Source organism: Urocitellus parryii, chromosome 12, assembly GCF_045843805.1.
Source record: "Urocitellus parryii isolate mUroPar1 chromosome 12, mUroPar1.hap1, whole genome shotgun sequence".
In the NCBI taxonomy this organism is placed as follows: Eukaryota; Metazoa; Chordata; class Mammalia; order Rodentia; family Sciuridae; genus Urocitellus; species Urocitellus parryii.
Genome location: NC_135542.1, coordinates 99,206,192 through 99,214,511, shown reverse-complemented (window position 1 = coordinate 99,214,511; position 8,320 = coordinate 99,206,192).

The following is an 8,320-nucleotide window of genomic DNA, read 5'->3' as shown; positions in this document are numbered from 1 at the left end:
ATGCATAACTATGGAAACCCATACTTGCCATGTTGATACAAGATGTAGGTGAAACCTTCAAAAAGTCATCCAATAGGACTGAACCTGGAGAAATATGGGGAATGTACCAACAGACAAGATCATCTTCTACATAGAAGTTATTTTCATAGAAGTTGTTGTGGGTACCATTTTAGAAGATGGCACATAGAAAGAGACAAAAAGAGGGCTAAGAACAGAATCTGAGGGAATGGTGATATTTGAGAAAAAGTGAAGTCATCATTGGAAAAAAAATAGGAAAGTGATATAAGAAATATGTGGATTGTCAGAGTAGTTGTCTATCCAGGCTGAAGGCCACATTTCCGGCTTCCTAGCACAAATGAGAGAAAAATGACTGGAATCTGCATAAATTTTTCCAGAACATGTAGGCAAGTTATTCTAGTAGATAAGCAAAAGGAGAGCATAAATATTCTTAGCAAAAATGTTGGAATATCATCTTAAGAACTAAGCAGAAATCAGAAGCTGAGGAACTTGAGGGGCTTCCAGTGCCATCAAAATGTCCCTGGTTTTGTTGCAAAAGAATGTGTGTGAGTCTATCTAATGCAGTCACAATCAGTTAGTATGCACCTTGTCTGGAAGATGACTATGGTAACTAAATGAGTGGGTGGAATGAAGCCTTAAGAAAGATGGCTTGAATTTTTTTCATGCATGTCTAGCACTGTTCTGGCCAAAGAGGATTTTTAGAGGAATTTCGATGTGTATTTTCCCTCCTTATCTAGTTTATCCAATTTACATGCCTAAGTTTATCCTAGTTTTGTGATTTCTGTCATTGAAAGCATGGGGCTAAACCAGACATGATAACATAGGCCTGTAATTCAAGTCACTTTGTAGGGGGACCATGGGTTCAAGGTCAGACTGGAAAACTTATCAAGACCCTGTCTCAAAATAAAAAGGGCTTTGGATGTGGCTCAATAGAATAGAGTTACCCTATTATGGACAAGATTGTGGGTTCAATCCCAACTAGCATGCACATGCGTGTGTGCATGTGCACACACACATACACACATACACAGGAGTATAGGGTTAATTCTTCCTGTTGGAATCCATGCCCATCATACAATGTGTTGATGATAAAATGGCCATTCATGTAGGTTGTGGAACAGAGAGTAAAGATGCTGACTAGGATATATTCCAGTTCTTTGGCATCATACATATGCTAATTGGCATTCTGGTTAATGTTAACTATTAATCTCTGATATATTGACAAATTTAAGTATCTGGACCTGTCTTCATGAGACTCATATGTGAAGCTGACTTAACAAGGAAGAGGAAGTGGAAGCTGACTCTTATCTTAAAAACTGGGAAGAAACTGATACACAACTTCTCTTCTGCTAGATTTTATTTGTGAAAGCAAGTCTAGACGGATTTAAGAAACAATAGATTTCAGCTCTTGATATGAAGAATAATATGCACATATGGTAGAGAAGAAATCGAAGGCTGTCATCTCCTATTTATAGGACAGTAAGTATATAATAGGCACTCAATAAACGTTGAATTAATTTCAATAAATAAATGAATGAAAAGTTTTTCTTTAATTTATTCTTATCTCAAAGAACCTTATTTTAGTGTTAAAGTTGAAAAATCTAATATTTTTGGACAGCTATTTGCTTTGACTTTTCATACAAAATTCAAGAGAAGGACTATCAGAATAACTGTAAATATTAATGATAAATAACACAGAGGGTTTTCTATGGACTAGGCATTCTTATAACTGTTTTATATTTAATAATCATAAATCTTATTGTATAGATAAGGATACTAAGATGAAGAGTAGGTAAATATACTGCCCCCAAATACATTGTTATTAAATCACAAAATTCAGATTAAACAACTCTTAACTGCTGTATTATTCTATCTCTCTCCACTCAAGGAAATAAATAGATTTTATGTGAAATAAATTGTTTTTCTTACATTCTTCTGCATGAGCTTTGTATCCTTGCTTTTTATCTTCCCTGTCCCCAGAAAGATTAGAAATTTAATTATAAAATAGTGAGGACAGTGATAAATTGCCTTTACATGATACTCCAAGTACATGAATGTTTGCTTACTAATTACATCTGTCTGTATAACTGGGAGTATTTGGTTTGGGAATAGGACCCCATTAACTGATTACCATATGCCAGACCTCAGCTCACCCACCCTGGAGAGCTAGGGAAGAAAACTAGAACATTTTAATGAGAAACAGTTGGGATTTAGATATTAAAATAGGTTTCCAGTCAGATTTGTATTAATACTTTTCATTTAGGACTTTTGATATTCCCATCTACTAAGAGAGAAAATCTAAAGAGAATCATACACAAAACCCTTGGGAACCTTTTAATTTTTTTCTTCATATCTGAATTTAGTTCATAATTATATAAATAGTTATTTTAACTAACATGTCCAGGCAAATCAAATACCTATTTTATTTTTACACATAGAAACACCTAGATTTCTTGTTTCCGAATGAAAGAAAACTTTGAGAAACAAATATTTAGATTTGGTTCAACAACATTAGTTTGCAGGCTTATCAGCAGGTTTGAATTCTGAACTCTGACTTTTCTGTAGCTGGTTAAGTGAATTTTGAGAGTATTAGCTATATCTCAAAAACATTTTTCCCATCTATAAAACGAACAAAACTATACTTATCATGCCTTAAAGAAGATAAAGAGAATTCATTTAAATATCTATTTCTATGTCTGGCATACAGTGTGAATATAAACGGTCATTCTCTTAATTTAATTTCAAATTGTTATTCATAAAGCTACTTGCTATTAAAATGCTTTGAAATATGAATCTTTTGAAATCTTCTATATGAGACTTTTAAAAAGTTCCATAGCTGATGAAAATGATAGTAATACCATATTTTATATAGGTTTATAATTTAAAAATTATTTTTGTTTCCTGGAATTTCTATGACCATACATTTAAAAAGCAATAATTAGTGTTACTATTTTCAGAGTAAGGATATGGAGGCTGCCAAGCTTTTATTACATGCCCAGACTCCAGATCTTTCTGTACGACTCAACCACACGTAGGGTAGATATAGCCTTTAGGATGGCTTAGTTGGAAAGAGAAATCTTTCATGATGAATGTGCTATTGGGAAATTTTACCAAAGATGTGCATTTTTTAATTCCAGCTCAACCCTCAAGCTACCGTCCCATCTGTCTCCCTTCTTCAAATAATAAAATTCTCAAAATAGTTGTCTCTACTCAACAGCCTCCCTTGCCTCCTTCTCATTTCCTCACTTTAAACCAATCTCATCCTATCCTCACCACAGCTTAAAAAAAAAAAATACCACTGGTACAAAATAATAGCTTCCATTCTTTTCCAGTCCAGCATGACTCAGCCTCAATTTTCCTTTTACACTAAGGATCAGCCACTCTTTTTTAAGTTTTCTCCCTGTATCTTCTTTCTCTTTATGATTTTTCTTTCTGTCTTAATTTCTGTTTCCACTGAAGAATAGGCAGATGGTATTGATGGCTTTTCTTCCTTTCTGATAATGTCCTCCAGGATATGTCACCAAACCAGGAGTCGGGAAGTCCCAGAGAGCAGGGCGCATCTAAAATTCCACCTTCCAGGTTCTTAACCTTGTCACAGAAAAAAATAAAATAAAAAAGTTTACGGGTGTGTCATGTAGAAGCAGCAGAGCAAGAATTAGGAGCATAGGCCATCTCAGAGCATCTTGTTCAGGGGTTTTAACATTTCTAGAGAAAGAATAACGACTGAGCAAAACTAAAGGTGGAGGTGGGGCAGGATTATACATTTCTGCACCAGTTTCTCTTGTGCCTTGAATTACCTTCACATATTCTGATCATGCTCTTTCTACAGTTTGGGTTTCACTAGCATCTTACATCTCTACCCATGAGGGTACCTCAGACTATTATAAGAAGACTAGGGTCATCTCTCTGTCACCAAAATCTCTAATGTGCATGCTCCCTAAAGAAGTCGTTACTCCAGATGCCTGCGGCTATCTTGTGATTTGGGGGTCTTTTTCTTCAGCACTCAATCAGCAAGCTGTGGGCAAGGGCACAAGCCCAAGGACGTGGCTCACCAGTGATTCTGCGTTCCAACCCTTTATGGGCTTTTCACTCTGAGACCCAGTGCTCTCTCTGCATCCCTAAATTCCTTTCTCAGATAAAGCCCCCTATGTATTGCTTCAACTCTGACTCATATTGATTGTCTAGGTCTGTGTCTTCAGTCCAAATCTTCTGATGTAGCTTCACATTCATAGTTCCAACTGTTTCTTGCCTACCTTTACACCAAGGTGAAGAATTGGAAGACAGATTGAAACCCTATTCAGAAAACTTGTAACTCCACAGGGGCAGTATTTGAGGCATAAGGAGGTGTGAACCTGAGTGACAGGCACCGAGATAAAGGTCTCCTATTGTGGCTGGAGAATGAGAGTAGTAAACAAACTTACAGGGGCAGATGGAAAGGCAGACTCTCAATTTTGGACAAGAAACTTGTAGAACCTTAACTTTTCCTGTTTCTTTCCATTTCTAACCTGGTTTTCTGCTTTAAAATCCATTAAACAGTCTGTGTATAGAATGGCCAGTAGCCGATATGAATGAATGTAAAGCATCTTAGTTTTGCAATTTGAGTCATGCCCCAAATTATTATCTATTCTTATCATTATTATCTCAGGGGAGATACTGGGGATTGAACCCAGGGACACTTTACCAGTGGGGTTTTACTCCGCAGGTTATACACCCAGTCCTTTAATTAATTTATTTTTATTTTGAGACAGGGTCTCAATAAGTTGCTGAGGCTGGCTTTGAACTTGCCATTCTCCTTCCTCAGTCCTCCCAAGTCACTGGGATTACAGGTATGTGTCACCACACCTGGCCATCCTGAATTATTTAGGTATTCTACATTGTACCATATTTACCAAGTATCTTAGTTTTTAAAACTCTTGATTTCTCATTTCTATTCTTGCCTTTGGTCTTGTGGAAATGTAACACTTCCCCTCAAGCATTGTCCATGAACTGACATACTCGGGTGCAACCTATTAGGCCATTAGACAACGCATTGTTAACCCCTATGTACATGGAAGGTGCACCTGACTCTATTTTCTCTATACCTCAAATAATTTAAAAAAAATGTTTTTAGGTAAACTGAAGTTGACAAACCAATATATTTTGCTGAACTGAAAAGATTTCTGCATCCCATGTAAGTGATCACAATATTTGATGAAAATCCCCTTTGGAATAAGACTAGAGAACATTTCACATTTCACTTGCCAATCTAATGGATCTATAAAAAAATTGCATATTCTAGAATCAGTCTCATTGACACTAGGTCTTTGCTCAGACCTTGCTTTTAACTCATTCAGATGTGAACATACTAACAAATATACAAACAAACAAACAAAAACCTGTAATGTGCAACTCATTTGCAAGGATCTCTGTGTCCCAGAGGTGTCAGGGCAAGGGAAGAACTGAATGTCAATATTGATTCTAAGCCTGGTCCTTTCTCCCCCACCGGTTTGGAATCAAGTACTATTCTACAGCAGAAAACTCAGGACTTTCAGTCTTATTATCAATTCAGGCAAACTTTTCACCTGGCTATCATCTATTCTAGAGCTTGATGTGCCTTTATTGAATGAGATATTTTGCTTTGGGCAAATAAAAATACCTGAAAGATTTAAATAGAACATTAAATTAGTTTCACCTGCTTTCCTCAATGCCACTGGAGTCTTGGAGAAAACAGAGTGAAACGACAGATCTATTTCTGCCTTTTGCAAAATGCATCTGTGTATACAAACCATTCTGATTATCCTCCTGATGAATTAACCCTGTGTGTTACTAAGCTGCCTCTTCCTACAGTGTAAAAAAGCATGTGTTGCATCTTCTTGGGCTCCAATCAACTCTTTTCATTAATTATAAAACTATATTAACAAGCATTTCTTGGGAAATAAATATCAAGAAATAGACCACCACTGTGTTCCTGCCACATAGCTCTCATTCTGCCAGGCTTGGGGAAGGATGTTCTATTGAAAAAGGTAGTTTCTGACCAGAAAGAAATCATAAGTATTGTAGAGACATATTTATACACCAGCTTACAACCAAGGTCAAAGGCAGCCTCTGAGAAGACCCTTGGAGCTGATCCATGAAGCTAAATGCAATTGTAATGACGCAGAGGAGGTAGTGGTTCCTGATAGGGGAAGAAAGGCTCAGAGGCATAAAAGGATATGGCATATTCAGGAATTCTTCCACTGTGACCAGAATATCACTCATTGAGGGAGGAGTGAAGAATGAAACTTCAAGGATGGATCTCAGACTGATATATTTGGGCAGGACGAGGATGAGGACACAGGGGTACACATGCTTATCAGGGACTTGAATATTAGGCAAAATAACACTGTACATTTGCCAGTCCAAATCCTACCAAAGGTATTGTTATTGTAAGACAAAGTACTTATGATTTTAAGACAAAATAAAACCATCATTTCATTTATGTTCTAGTCCCAAATAGAAAGTATACTAATTGAAATGCCAAATATTGGCTTTAATTAAAGCCTATTGGGGCGTGTGCATATTTTTATTGATCCCACCTTTAATTTGAAACACAGAAAAACTTGAAAAACTATCATAGGTGTAGTGACTTGCATATTTTTTCAGAAAGTATTTCCATAGTGAGAGCAATAATATTAAGTAGGCTTTATTGAAAAGCTACTATGAGCCAGGTACTTTATATTGTTCACGTTTAATACTAACAATTATCCAGAAAATTAAATATCCTAATTTACAGGGGATAAAATTAAGGAAATAATGAGAAAGTTTAAGTATGTTGCCTCAGGACACAAAGCTAGTACGCGATGGAGCTACAATTTAAACAAGAGTGCCTGTGACACCAGACTGTCAATTACAACTAGCTGCTTGAGGGACTCAGCAGTGCTGAGTTCTCAACATTCAGGTTTCTACCTTTTAAGCCTATAATGCTTCTAAGAGTATTTTAAGACTTTTAATTATTAGTAATAATAGGTATAATTTTATTGCATTTTAAAGTTTTATTTGATTTTTTATTGACATATCATAAGTGTACATATTTAGGGTATAGTATGTCTACACACATGTACACATCATGTACTGATTAAATCAGGCTATTTAACATACCTGTCACCTCAAATGTTTATAATTTCCTTGTAGTAAGAATATTTTAAATCCTTTCTTCCAGATATTTTGAAATATGCAATAGAATGTCCTTCATTATAAGGACCCTGCTATGCAATAGAAAACCAGATCTTATTCTTCCCATATGGCTACAATGTTGTATCAGTTGTCCATCTTCTCCCCAACCCACCTTCCTTTCTATTTTCCCTTAGATTCTGGTAATTAATATTCATTCTTGTTATGGGCCAGGCTATGTGGGCAATGACCAAACATTCCATTTTACCCTGAGATCCATATCATGTAAGAAATGCTTCTTCCATAAGTAAACTCCACCTCTGCCATCCTGATCCTGTTTAGCACACCCTGCTTAGAAACACAAATGCTTCTGTTCTTCTTATACAATGTAAAATTGTTCTCTTTTTGGTTCCCATGTTTTTTTGGACAATGTACCCTGTCAGAGAGTGATTGTTTAGGTGTTAGTAATCATTCTTTAACTTTATTCAATTAGGATCATTTTGACCCACTTTCCCCTCTGCTTATGATTTTATTTTTATTTTTTTAAATCATTGTAATATTTTATTTTATTTTTTATTGGTTGTTCACAACATTACAAAGCTCTTGACATATCATATTTCATACATTAGAATCAAGTGGTTTATGAACTCCCATTTTTACCCCAAATACAGAGTGCAGAATCACATCCGTTACACATCCACATTTTTACATACTGCCATATTAGAGACTGTTGTATTCTGCTTATGATTTTAGATCTCATGATGTTAGTTTATGAGTTTGAATTATAACAACAGCCACTTATGATTAATGTGATTTTGGATTATTGGAGGGGGTCAAAGAGTGTAGACTTGCAGCCCACCCCTTGGCATGCCAGCTGGTAAATAAAGATGGTTTTGTCTCCTGCTTTAAGATTGACTGAGTGATTTATTGCAACCTCACCATAACATTCTACCAGAACTTCTATGAGATCAGCTTTTTTAGATTCCACAAATAAGTGACATCATGTGATATTTACCTTTCTGTGCCTGACTTATTTCACTTAACATAATGTTTTCCAGGTTCATCCATACTGCCAGAAGTAACAGGGTTTCACCATTTTTATGGTTGAATAATTATCCATATTTTGTGTGTGTGTGTGTGTGAGACATTTTCTTTCTTTCTTTCTTTCTTTTTT